At 40.8% G+C, this 13,611-nt stretch overlaps 1 protein-coding gene across 2 annotated transcripts in view; it reads left to right on the forward strand.

The window, feature by feature from the left end:
* The window catches only part of CTNND2 (catenin delta 2), a 938,925-nt gene that overhangs the window by 325,822 nt on the left and 599,492 nt on the right, over positions 1–13,611 (forward strand). The window lies entirely within an intron of this gene.

The raw sequence follows: 13,611 nt of genomic DNA on the forward strand, positions 1-13,611 counted from the left end.
CAAAAGTACTGGCTCATTTTTAAAGAGGAAAGACTGATTTTAGGTGTTGGTCAACTGGTCAACTGTCTCCTTGTTTCGGTATGAGTCTAATCAATTGTTAGAACCTTTTTGTTTCCCTTAAGCCTCAGCTGCTGTTTGTGTGGGGAATGTGACATTTGGATACGTATCCAATGAGAGTAATTCCCAATAGGATTATTTGTTGCATGGCTTTCCCATTATTCACACACACCCTCTTTGTGAATTTCAGCTGCTTCTGGTTAGTTTAAAGCCCTCCTGCTCTTCTGAACCAACTTCTGGTAATTTTCATCAGCATTAGTAGAGTTTCTACTATCTTCAGCCTTGAAATGGTAAAGGTGGTTAAATATCGGTGTTAAGGCTGAGGATTAACTGCACCCACATTATCATGCAGCAGTTCTGCCGGAGATTGGAAACCATAAATACGGAGGTGAAGACGACAAAGACTTACAGAGGGTCACTCTGAGTGAGCTGTGGGGCTGTGTGTGCCTACATAGGCCCGTGGGTTGTTGGGTCATTTGGTTGTCGGCCCTAGTGCTGCTGTGGACCTGATGTTAGTCTGTGGACTGGGGCATATTCCGGCATATATTTTGCAGATGGGGTGCACAAATATTGGCCAAATGTCATACATTTCCCTTTTAGGGACTTTTCTAATCTCCAGGTATATGGAATTAAGCAGGAACTTTGCATGCCTTCATTTCAGCATATATGAACCTAGCCCTGCCTTTTATTTGTTACTGTGAATGATAACTAACACACTCGTTGAGCGTATCTAGTGTTTGCTTATAGCATCTCACTAAATCCTCACAGAGGCCCGTATATGTTAGCTATTGTCCCTGTGCTATAGATGAGAATCATTAAGCAGAGTAATTATTTCATTATGTGGGATGTCTGAGATTACAGAAAAAAAAAAGTGTGCAAGATTTTGAACCCAAGTCTACTTGATTATGCACCTCCCTCCCCTTCAGCCTTCCCACCAAGGGCACTGCTCAGTTTAACCATCTCACTTAGATTTTGGAGAACCTTTGTAGATCTTTGCCTATTCATAGAAACTCCCCTCCACGCATTGCATAGCTCTCCCTGTTTTTCTTTACTGGTCACCTACGGCCACATGCTCCAGGCTCTTCTCCCTTGTACTGTGAATTGACCCACTGATCAACATGTTCCTGTTTAGAATCCTGCAGGGCCTGGGAGCCTTGGTGGCTCAGTCACTTAAGTGTCCGACTTCAGCTCACTTCATGATCTTGTGGTTCAGGAGTTTGAGCGCAGAGCCTGGAGCCTGCTTCGGATTTCGTGTCTCCCTCTCTTTCTGCCCCTCCCCTGCTAGTACTCTGTTTCTCGGTGTCTCCCTTTCTCTCAAAAATAAAACATTAAACAAATTTTTACAAAAAGAATCCTGCAGGGCCTGGAGCTCAGGGATTGATGATGGGGTGCCGCATCAGACTCCGCTTGAGCATGTATTGCAAATACAGCTCCCTGACTCAGCATCTCAAAGTCTGGGCTGGACATCTGCATTTCTAAGAGGTTCCCTAGGGGATTCCAGGAGCAGTTGAGAACCACCTCTCTGCTTTTATGGATGCAGAAACTGGCTGTGAATGAGGTGGGTGAGAGAACAAGTTTAAGGTTGATTTGAAATTCTTCTGCAGAGAGTTAGGGGTAGCCTGTAGATCGGGGCAGTCTCATCTGCCACAGTGGAGACTCCTGCAGGTTCAAGGTGAGAAGAGATCGGAGGGCTCAGTGGTATCTGGTTTATCACAGTCTTGTATTTTTCCAGGCTCTTTATTTCCAGGCTCTCTGCCATGCTGTATTTGTGCATGCACATGTAAGGCAGAGAGAGGGAGATAGGCAGCAGGAGGGGAGAACACGGTAGCCTGATCTTGTGGTGGCCTCCCCGTTCCTCAGTCTCCTCCTTTCCTTCTCTCCTCACTGCTCTCACCTGCAGCCATTGTGTGGCTTGGTTCACAGTACGGCCTCGTGTGTCAATTCAATACATCTGTGATGCGGATATTTCCAAAGCATCTGCTAAGACTGGTTTCAATGAAATGGCGTGGTCTAGGGATTATTACAGCACGATGTACTGAGCTGCTCTTTGCCAGTCCCTGTTCTAAATCTAGGAGTAGGGAGCTAGCTGCACAGCCATTGCCTTCATGGAGCTGTCTTTCTTGCAGGGACCGGAAGATAAATCAATGACTATGATTGCTATCACTCTTCCTCCTCTCGAAAGAACAACAGTCTAGGAGTCGAGTCCCTATGATGACCCAGAGGCTGTGCCCACCCTAAGGAGTTTATCCCTACAAGTGTATCCCTGTCAGTGCTCTAGGAGCCCTTTCTCTTTCCTCTCGTTTTCAAAAGGAAGCCAGGCCAACTGGCTTATCATCCTTTTCTGCAAGTGACAGTGACGATTTGGGGTAACTTTGAGAATCTGTGCTTTTTGTGGAGACAAAATTCTTAGTGTTTTTAACCAGGTATGAAATAGGCCTTTTAGCTTTGGGGGCGTGGGAAAAAATATGGGCCTAGAGGCCAGAGGCTTAGCTCTATGCGCTAAGAAAACACGGGCATACTCGCGCCTTTCTCTCCATCGGAATAGTGACATTCTCATCCCTGTGGCACAGGTGCAGCGTGATGTCATGTATAAGCATAACTTCATACGGTAACTTCCTCTTCCATCTGTAGAACATTTTACCAGATCTAGATTACAAGTGGATATTCCTGTGCTGTAAGCATTTATTTATTTTGGGGAAATGCGTTATTCATCCTGGAACAATGTGGATGTTCACAACTTCTGAAGGCAGAATTCTAAAGGGGCTTCAAGTTAGAAGGTGGCTGTGTCACCCTGAGCGATCGGCCGACGTTCAGAACGTTCACTGCCAATGCTTCTGCACTGTGCTTGGTGCATTCCCCAGAAAATCGGTCAGCCTAAATACGGCGCCTAAGGCTGTGTAAGGCTGTATTCGGTGACTGTCACCCTCCCATCCCTTCTTCTTTTCTTCCTCAGTTGTGGCTTTTGGCTTTGAGTTTGTATGTTTACTACTTTATCGGGATATATTTTGAGAAAAAGCGATGGCATGAACTCAGTTCCAGCTCTGGTATTAATTTTCTTTCATTTCGTGTTCTTTTCCCTCGAATGTCCCCCAAGGGCTTTGAAGCTGCACCATCTACTCACTTAATCCCTCTGCACCTGAGTTTCCTTACCTGCAAAATTAAAGGCTTCAATTCTGTGATCCCTTCCAAATGAATAGGATTTTATTATTTCTCCTCTAGGGGCTCCCTGGTGCCGAGTTAGGGGTACAACTTTTAGCTGTGGAGCACAGAAGATTGGCCAAGGTGGGCTCTCAACAGGGTCGCTGGCCTAACCTGTGTGCGTCTCTTACCCTGGGGTCTCCAGCCCTTACTGTTTTCACTCCTCCGATCCGGAAGTCTTTTGAGCAAGAACATTCATAAAGTGCCCATTGATTTGTACGTGATATAAATGTACTACTGTACTAAGATGCATATGTTAGAAAATAAGGTAAAAAGCTCATGTTAAGAGGTGAGAACAGTAATTTAAACCGTAAGTTCACACCTTTCTTCCCCTACCCCAGGCGATCGTCTTATGCGCCCTACTTCAGAGGAGTTTCGCCACCACAGAGCTGCACAACTCAACGGGGTCGGGAAGTTAACGGTCACATTCCAATTCAAAAGCTGCAATATGAGAAATAGGAACATTTGTTAAGCTCAGCCGTCTGTCCTTGTAAGACACCCCCCCCATCTGGCTTATCTCCAGATTTAGGGTCAAGGATGAAGAAGATCATACAGCCATGAATGTTCCTAATTTGTAAATGAACACGTAGTTACTTCCAGGCATTCTGCAGACGGAGGGACAAGAAGACAATGTTGGAATCACAGCGCACTGCATCTAGGTACTGGAAAACAATCCAAGGCTTATGTTGATTTTTGTATCCTGATGACATGTACTAGGCATGTCTTTATATATCTCTTTGGATGGTTGTCTACAGGAAAGGAGATTGGGGTGGAAAAGCATTGAGCTATGTACTTACTTTTCAAAACAAAACTAATCAAACAATTGGCCTAATGTCTTCAAAGCAAGCTTATAGAATATGCAGGTTTTCTTTTTTTTTCTTTTTTTAAAGTTTTTATTCATTTTTTGAGTGACAGAGAGAGAGAGAGAGAGAGAGAGAGAGAGAGAGCGAGCGAGCGAGCATGAGCGGGGGATGGTCAGAGAGAGAGGGAAACACAGAATCCAAAGCAGGCTCCAGGCTCTGAGCCGTCAGCACAGAGCCTGACGCAGGGCTCGAACTCACAAACGATGAGATCATGACCTGAGCTGAAGTCAGACGCTCAACCAACTGAGCCACCCAGGTGCCTCCCCCCTTTTGTTTTCTTTTAAATTTTTTAAAACTTTTTAGAATATGCAGGTTTTCAAGGCTAGTAAAATACGCATACATTTTGGGGCTCCTGGCTGGCTCAGTCAGTAGAGCATGTGACTCTTGATCCCAGGGTTGTAAGTTTGAGCCTCACATCGGGTATAGTGGGTGTAGAGATTACTTAAAAATAAAATCTCAAAAAAGTATGCATACATTTGGTATAAAATTAGATTTCAAGAAAAATCTAAAATCCCCAAAAAAATATGAGATAAAACAAAAAGTTGAAAATTTGGAATCCATGTCTGTGGGCTCATAGGGATCAACTATAGAGATATATTGTGTATGGAAGTCTGGTTTTTGGCAGCAGTTTAGAACAAAAGTACTAAAGGTATAGTTGAATTCAAATTTCCTATAAGGCAACTATTTGACAAAGTTAAGAAAGCTAATGTAATGTTAGGTTCTATTAATGGAAGTTCAATATCAGTGCTATGAGTGATGCTTCTGAAGTACTTGATAGTTTTCAGATTATATTTGAAATAGTGCATGGAATGTTGGTTATTAAGGGAAAGGGAGATCAACAAACAAAAGAGACCATGTAGAGGTCTGGCCACAGTGATGAAAGCCCAAATAAGCAGGGGTAGGACCTCTGAACTGCTCCTGTTTAAATCAGAAGAGAAGGGACGTCTGGGTGGCCCAGTTGGTTAAACGTCTTACTTTTGAGTTTGACTCAGGTCATGATCTCACGGTTCGTGGGAACCATTCCTGTGTTGGGCTCTGCACTAACAGCGTGGAGCCTGCTTGATATCCAATCTCTCTCTCTCTCTCTCTCTCTCTCTCTCTCTCTCTGTCCCTCCCCCTCCCCCTCTCTCCCTCTCTCTCCCTCCCTCTCCTTCTCTTCTCTGCCCCTCCCCTGCTTGCTCTCTTTCTCTCAAAATAAATAAACTTAAAAAAAATAAATAGGAAGAGAAGATGTGGTTTTCAAATAATGGGGTCTATTGTATCAATGAAAACGTCAGAGTATTGCTTTAGTGAATCAGGAGACAGAACTAGAACAGAGGTCAGAATCAGAAGCAATTATTAGATTTTCATGAGTAGGCATGTTATGCTTTTGATGACCTGGGCCGCCTTCAGTGGGTGTGCATCTGACTTTGAACCACCGTCCCCAGTAGTTTCCAGGTAGGAACTGTCTACGAAGCTGACTGTCCAAGACCGACAGATGATGAACTTCAGTGACCTTGTAGATCCCCTCCACTTATGAAATTCTCTGGGACTTTTCAGACATGACATCTTGATTGATTAGAACTAGTTTGGGTTTGTAAAGATCTAGAAAACCCATAATTGTACTTGCAGCGCCTGTTTTCCTGTGTGCTAAGGTTTCTGGAGGTAGGAGGAAGAACGTGAACTTGGAAAACATCACCCAAGTGATTCATGTACACCCGCTGTCTAAGGTAGAATGAGAATAAAGGAGTTAGATTATTCACATAAGTACTTATTCATCCTATACATAAAACTCTATGGAAATACCTAGCTATATATTGAATGCCTGTTCCCTTAATGTAGCAACTGGCTAACTATGGGTTATCCGTTTCCTCATCTATAGAATAGCAATGATAGTCTTTATAATAGTGATATTATTATTAACAGCAGTTAATAGTAGTAGTTCCTACATACCGAAAGGGTATTCACTCTACTGTGGGGAGAGAAGGAGGGCATGGCTTTTCTAGGGAAAACGGTGGCCTAAGTTAATTATACTAGGAAGGTTCTCCATGCTGAGTTGGGTAGGATATGGTTCAAGTCATTTTTCTCAACTAAGTACAAGTTCTACAGTATTTATCAAATACACGTGTCTTGCTGATTATTTAATTTCTGACTAGACTATTGCTTTCCCTGCTTGAATAGCAAGGGAAAAGCGTTTGGTGGAAAATTGGCCTAATATGTGCGAAACAGCTGCTGGAATCCTGGCAGCTTGCTGTCCGGCTCGGCAGCCAGGGAGCTGGTGTTCATTAGCTCTGCCCTCCCTATCAGGTAAACACTGCAGCTGATGGAAATTACAGTCCCCCGTTTCAGGGGACACAAGGATAATTTGGCTGTTCCTAAAAAGGCATAAACAAAATATTGGCTAAGCACAGACAGATGTTAAGGTTACACTCTGTACATGAATTCATGTACTTGAATTCACTTTAATGGAGTTGAGCTTATGGTGTAAGATCTTGCAGCTCATTATAACTAAGTTGTTATGGGCTGCTAATTTGCTAGAAGCTGCTGTATCATGAGCTAGCCCAACTGCCTTGATGGGTCTCCTGGTAGTTAATGTGGATTAAATGTGAATCTTTTATTTTTTCCCCTGTGGTCTCCCATAATGATATTAGCTTGTCTACAGTGTGACAAATTCAGTGTACCAGGAGCATCTGGTACCCTATTCTTTATGACTGAAAATAAGCCTGCAAACTCGATACTGCACGTCCATTAAGACATTTCCCCAAATTGGGGAGAGGTGGAAGGGTGGCGACCATAGAAGGGATTTATTGGTCACAGTTCATTTTGCTCCAGTGTATGTAAACTATCTCAACAGTGGTACATTCATCAATGCTGCATTCCTACAAGTTCTCGCTGCATTCTCAGGATGCAAATATGGATATATTCCTTGTTAGACTGAGCTTAATTTATTCCCAGAAGAGGAATTTCAAAAAGAAAAAAAAATAAAAGGAAAAGAAACTGAATTTTCACAGCTTGAAGATAGGTTTATATTCATCTTTTGAAGTTGTTTTGAGAATGGATCACCCTGGAACGTTCAAGTCATGAAGCTACTTTAGTAAGGAGGGTATTTTTTTAATTGAATGCCTAGTCTTGTAAAAAATGAAAAGTAGAATCAGATCCCGTTGTGCCATTTGGATTTAAACAAGTTAATGTAAGAATGTTCATGTTTTGTTGTCACTACCTAGGCAGTGAAGAAATATAAAATGAAAGACTTGACTTGTCATTTATATATAGCTTGTCTACAGTATGTAAATGCATATTGCATACCTTATCAAGAATAGGGAAGACCATTGGGCTAGATGTCACTGTGTTATCATCTCTGCTATACCATTAGCTGAGTAATCTTGAATTATTCACTTAATCTCTTTGATTGCTAGTTCCCTCCTCTCTACATCAAAGAATTATATTTCATATCCTATATTCTTCTCTGGGGCATTTGAAGATAAAATAATTAGAGTAATAATACAGCTGTTATTATTCAAAGACTAAAACCATTATACTATTACATTAGAGTACAGTTATAATAATAACTCCCTCTTACCTGATGTCAGCGCTGTGGTGACCTCAAGCCCCTCAGTCAATGGTAGATGTGACATTGGCAATTAAAAACCACTCTGGAGGCAATGAGGTGAGCTCTGAAAGGCACACCAAAAAAAAAAAAATAAAATAAAGAAAGAAAAAAGGAAAAAAAAACACACACAGGAAAGAAATGTCAACAATATAAATGAAGCAGAAGAGAAATGAAACTATTTCTTTGGTTGTAGGACCCCATAACTGTGTCCAGAATGCCAGAGGACTTTACTGTGTCCACCTAATTATGCAAAAGCTCTGGAGGAGACAGGAACGTTTAGGGACAGGCAAACTAACATCCTAGCAGGACAATGCTTGTAATGTAACATGAGATTCATGTCAACACTGGAGACCTTCAGATGTCAAAAACCAGTTCAATGTTTTTATTTCCTTATCAAATGGGTTCAATAAAATTTCAAAGGATTTCTTAGTTGGAGTATGGAAACAGATGAAGTGGTGCATCACATTTAATGGATGAGGAAAATCAGGATCGTTGTTGAATATTAACCTGTTATTTAAGTCACAACTTCCAACCTAATTTGCCTGATACTCTCTCCAGTCCTGCACACCAGTCAAACCGCACTCTAATTACTCCCTGAAACACTTACATACACCTTCAATATTTGTCTAATTCTGTGCCTTCATTCATGCTGTTCCTTCCACTCATAATGGTTTTCCTCAACCTTTTCACACAGTCAGCCACTAACCTCTCATCGTCCACCTCGGGTGCCACCTTCTGTATGTGCCATTATCCTTGATGTTCTTCTCCCCACCCTCTCCCATCTTCCCTAACTGGATGTTGCCTTTGAAATTAATTTGTATCCATCTCATCACAATTTAGCATTTTACTTTATATTCTGTTTAATTATATACAGATTTCAACTCTTTTGCTAGACTTAAAACTATCAACAAAATCTCTGTTAGGGTTCTCCACAGAGAGAGAGAGAGAGAGAGAGAGAGAGAGAGAGAGAGAGAAAAGCAATTGAATATATGGCGATATATAGAAAGTTTTATTATGAGGTCAGGATGAGATGATTGTAGAAGCTGAGAAGTCCCATAATCTGCCGTGTGCAAGCAAGAGGCCCATGAAACCTGATGGTATAGTTGCAGTCCAAACTCAGAGAACTGAGAATGAGGGGAGTCCATGATGTAAGTTGGTTTGGTCTGAGTCCAAAGGTCTAGACAACCAGGAGTGCCAGAGTCTAAGGGCAAAAGAAGATGGGTGTCCTAGCTCCCATGGAGAGACCAGACTTGCTTTTCTTCTACCTTTTGTTCTGTTGAGCCTCTCAACTGATTGGATGATTGATGCCCACCAGAATTGGTAAGAGTGATCTTCTTAGTCTACTAAGATTCAAATTCCAGAAACACCGTCATAGACAACGTAAGAAAGAATGTTTCTCAGTGATTTGGGCATTCCTTAGCTGAGTCAAGTTACATAAAATTAACCATCATAGAATCCATACCTGAGCTAATTTTGTACCCATGTCTTTGTCATCCAACAGCTTATAGAAAGCTTTGCCCCTAAATATTTGTTGTCCTACTGCTACTTTATTCGTTCATTCAATTAATGTGTATTTGGCACCTACTATGTGGTTGGTATTAGAGAGCTGGATTAGAAAGGTATCAGTATTTTTCTGCCTGGGAATTTAGCATTATAAAAATAGGAACTCCAAAATAATGGGTTCTTGTGGTATGCTGGCAGTCAAGAAAGTGTTGATGGCTTAATCCCCACCTATGGTTGCTTTTAGTGAGAAGACAGTATTCCTTTTGCATTTTATCTGTGTACCAGAGAAATCTGATATCATAGCACTGAAGAGATACTAAGCAGCAATGTCCGCCATACTACTGGAGATAAACTTTGATTTCTAGGGATCTAATGACAGAACTCCTTGGAACTTTGGAGCCAGTGAAGATACTTAAGTCATCTCATCCTGAAAAACTGATAGGCACTCAGCTCAAAGAACTACCAGTAAAATTCATTAGGGATTTTTATGTTAGGAAGATGGTAAATCATGGGAAAATTGATTATTTTGCCATACAAGTGTTATAGCATGAAAGTATATGAAGATGCTGATTTTATAATTGAGGGGTCTTTTTTAATGTAGATTTTACAGTTTGTCAAGAGAACTTTGGAGGCTAGGTCAATAGAAAGCAAATATTTCCTGGGGCACCTGGGTGGCTCAGTAGGTTAAGCGTCTGACTTTGGCTCAGGTCATGATCTCACAGTTTGTGAGTACGAGCCCTGCATCTGGCTCTCTGCTGTCAGCACAGAGCCCGCTTTGGATCCTCTGTCTCCCTCTCTTTCTGCCCCACCCCTGCTTGCGTGCTCTCTCCCTCAAAAATAAATGAAAACATTTATAAAGCAAGTATCTCCTGAAGCTTTTCTCAGAATCAGAAAAGTGTTCTTTCTTACTCTGTAAAGTATTATATTCTTTCTTTTCTTGGTGGCCCAGCAAAGGGATAATATCTTTTGAACTTGGGAGTAACTAGTTTACTAGTGACTAGTAACTAGTATGCTAATTTGTATGTAATTAGTATACAGAGTATTTAATTATAATTAAACTATAGTAAAGTGTGGAAGAAAATGTGAGAGGATTAAGTTTTAATTATTTTAGGTTATGTCTGTAATTTCAAATTAATAATACTATATTAACTTGCAAAAGCCTATGTTCTGTGTAAACAAAAAAAGTATGAATAGAGACCGCCAGTCAGATTCTCAACATATTCAGTTCCTCAAGTTGATATCAAGACTTAGTAGAGATATCGTGATGCGTGTGATAATAAATATTTCTCTTAATGTTACAGAGTATTGAGCTATTGAAGGGTTAAATGTTAAGAATTATTAATTTTCATTTTTAGTAAGTAAGGAGTCACTGAAAGGTTCTACGTAGATGAATAACAGAATCACATTCATTAATATTTTAAGGATAATTTTTTACTATATTCTGGAGAGCAGACTGAAGGCAGGTATGAACAGGGGCAGACACTCTAAAGATGAGTTTAGTTTTGCAGGTGTGTGTACACGACTGTCCACTGACACCCAGTGTGGGGTAGAATTGGAGTGGTGGCAGTGGAGATAGTGGACAGATTGGAGAGGTAAAATTGGGAGCTACAAGTCTGTTCTCATATCCAATGTGGGTTTTCCCCCCACACCAAGCAATTACCTAATACCACCCGGGTGTCCTATAATTCTGACACTCTCTACCTGGAGATAGCATCAGATCCCACAAGTTAAGATTCAGTCCTACAGCCCCTCCCCCGGCCACACATACACTTCACATGCCAGTGGCAAATCCAGGTTGTCACGTGTCCTTCCAGCCAACCAATCAGCTGTAGATTGGGTTCCATTAATTTTCTAGAGCTGCTCTTAGAACCCAGAGAAGCATTTTACTTACTAGATTATTGGTTTATTGTAAAAGGATATACCTCATGAGCAGCCAGCTGGAAGTGATGCATAGGGCATGGTATGGGGGAGGAGCTCAGCGCTTCCATGTTCTCTTTGAGTGCACCCCTCTCCCCAAATCTTCATGTGTTCACCAACCTGGAAGCTCTTTGAACCTCATGATTTCGGGTTTTTTATGGAGGCTCCAATATGTAGGCACAAATGATTAAATCATCAACCATTGATGACTAAACTCAATCTTTAGTCCCTCTCCCCTTTCTGGACACCCTGGGGTATGGGACTGAAAGCCCAACACTCAAATTACATTGTTGGTTCTCCTGGCCATCAACTCCCCATCTTTTGGTGTGGTCCAGAATTTCATTAACATAACAAAAGACACCTTTGTCATTCTTAGCACCTAGGTAATTTCAAGGGTTTTAGGAGCTATGTGACAGAAATGGGACTGAAGAACAAACATAGTTCTTATTATAAATCACAGTATCACAGTGGTATTTAATGATCTATTGTGCATATCTGGGGAGAATAAAGTCCAGAATCATAAACAAATTTGGGGACTAGGTAACTTGGGTAAATGATGGTACCATGGACTAAGATAGGAAACCAACAGAATGAGAACAGGTTTGTAGGTTGTCTGTGATGTCAGTTTTGGACATGAACCTGTGGATTTTCTAGAGTGGGTGCCGTGGATAGTTGTGTACCCACCATTATTGGTTATTGAAGCTGTGAGGATTGGTGAAATTATTTGGACAAAAATCTAAGAAAATAGAAATTTAAAAGAATCCCAGTGAGAAGAGTAGCTTGAGAGAGTAGGAGACATCCACAGAGAAGAAGAACAGCCAGAGAGGTGGGAAGGAAGGCAGGGAGGGGTGTATTGAAAACCATAAGAAGAATTTGTTTCAGGAAGAAAGGAGAAGCCAACAAAGTAAAATGCTAACAATAGGTTACAATACTGGTGGCATATGGTAATGAGAGCATATATAATTATTCCATTGGTACGAATATTTAGCTATTCAAATTTCAACCATGCATTGAGTGAGAAAGGATAAATATTGGCCTTTGTCACTCAAACATTGCTATTCTAAATAGAATTATTACTATAATTCTTATTCTGTTATTCAAGTTAGTTATACAAAAGACATACAGTATGGGGGGAAGAGCAAGCACAATTCATGGAAAAATATCATAGAAATTTTGCATTGGAAATGCCACAAAAGTATCTTTTATATTTTATTTTTATATTCCTTCTTTTATATTCCTTCAGATCCCTTAATCAGTTTGCTTTAGGCATGCACGCTGTTGCACACTTTCTCATATTGACCCAAACATTATTTTTTGAGGTCAGACATTAAGTCATCCATCCACCCACCCATCCACCCATCCACCCATCCACCCATCCATCCATCCATCCATTCATCATTTATTGAGAGTGCTATATATTAGGTGAGAAGAAGATGATAATGTAAAGGCATGACCCCTGCCACCAAGACATGTATGTGCTAAGACAGAAGACAAGTATGTAATTAAGTTAATTCAATAAAACATTGTTGTACTATGAGAGTGGTGGTCATTTCTTGTCATGTGTAGGGGGTGAAGGTGAGGCCAGGAATGTACTCATACAGACAGATGATAATTAAATGAATCAATGTTGGGATTCAACACCATAAAACTGAAAGGCAAAAGCGTATTTCCTAAACAAGGAACAGAGGAACGGTGGGGAAGAGGAACTGGATATTTGGAGCAATGGTCGTAGAGTCAGCACATGCAAAATCCGTTGGAGGAGATGCAAGTCATTGATCTTGTCAGAGCCTAGTGTTTTGGTACTTCCTCTTTTATTCTTTAAATATTGGAAGGCTGCTCTCTCCACTGTGGTGTAAACATAGACAAAGCTGTTGGAGCATAACTTCTTATCGTCGTCCTTGCCCTCACAGGGTGTATATGAGTTTCAAAGTGGCACTCTTACAAGTTAAGGATCATTATTAGAAGGAAATATTTCAGTTGTACTGTGAACTTGAACACAACAATAAGTATAATTCTTCCAGTGGTTGGACATACTCATCCCAGTATTTTATTTCTAGAAAGGCAAGGAAAACTAAGAAGAGAGTATGAAATGGTACAAACTTCAATAAGGAAGTTTGTATTGTTATTTTGGCTGGATTGTTCCTGATTCTATAGCCTCCATTAAAATGATGGGAACAAATAATCCTAGATTTTTGAGGCAGTGGAGTTCTGAACAGTTAGAGCTGGCCTTTGAGTTCTACTCCTGCCTGATCTTTGGGGAAGCTCCTGACATTTTTAAGTTTGAAATGTCTCAGACAATAAAATGCCTTATTGGATCAGTGTGAGGAATGAATAATTAATGCATGTAAGCACTTAACAGAGTATGATACATGGTAAGCAAATACTTACAATCTTGATTGCCATTATTACGTGCTACTATAATAAATAGAGTAGTCATTCCTAAACAGATATGGGCATAAAAATCACTAGTAGAAGCTTTTCAAA

This window comes from Felis catus, chromosome A1 (assembly GCF_018350175.1).
Source record: "Felis catus isolate Fca126 chromosome A1, F.catus_Fca126_mat1.0, whole genome shotgun sequence".
Classification (NCBI taxonomy): Eukaryota; Metazoa; Chordata; class Mammalia; order Carnivora; family Felidae; genus Felis; species Felis catus.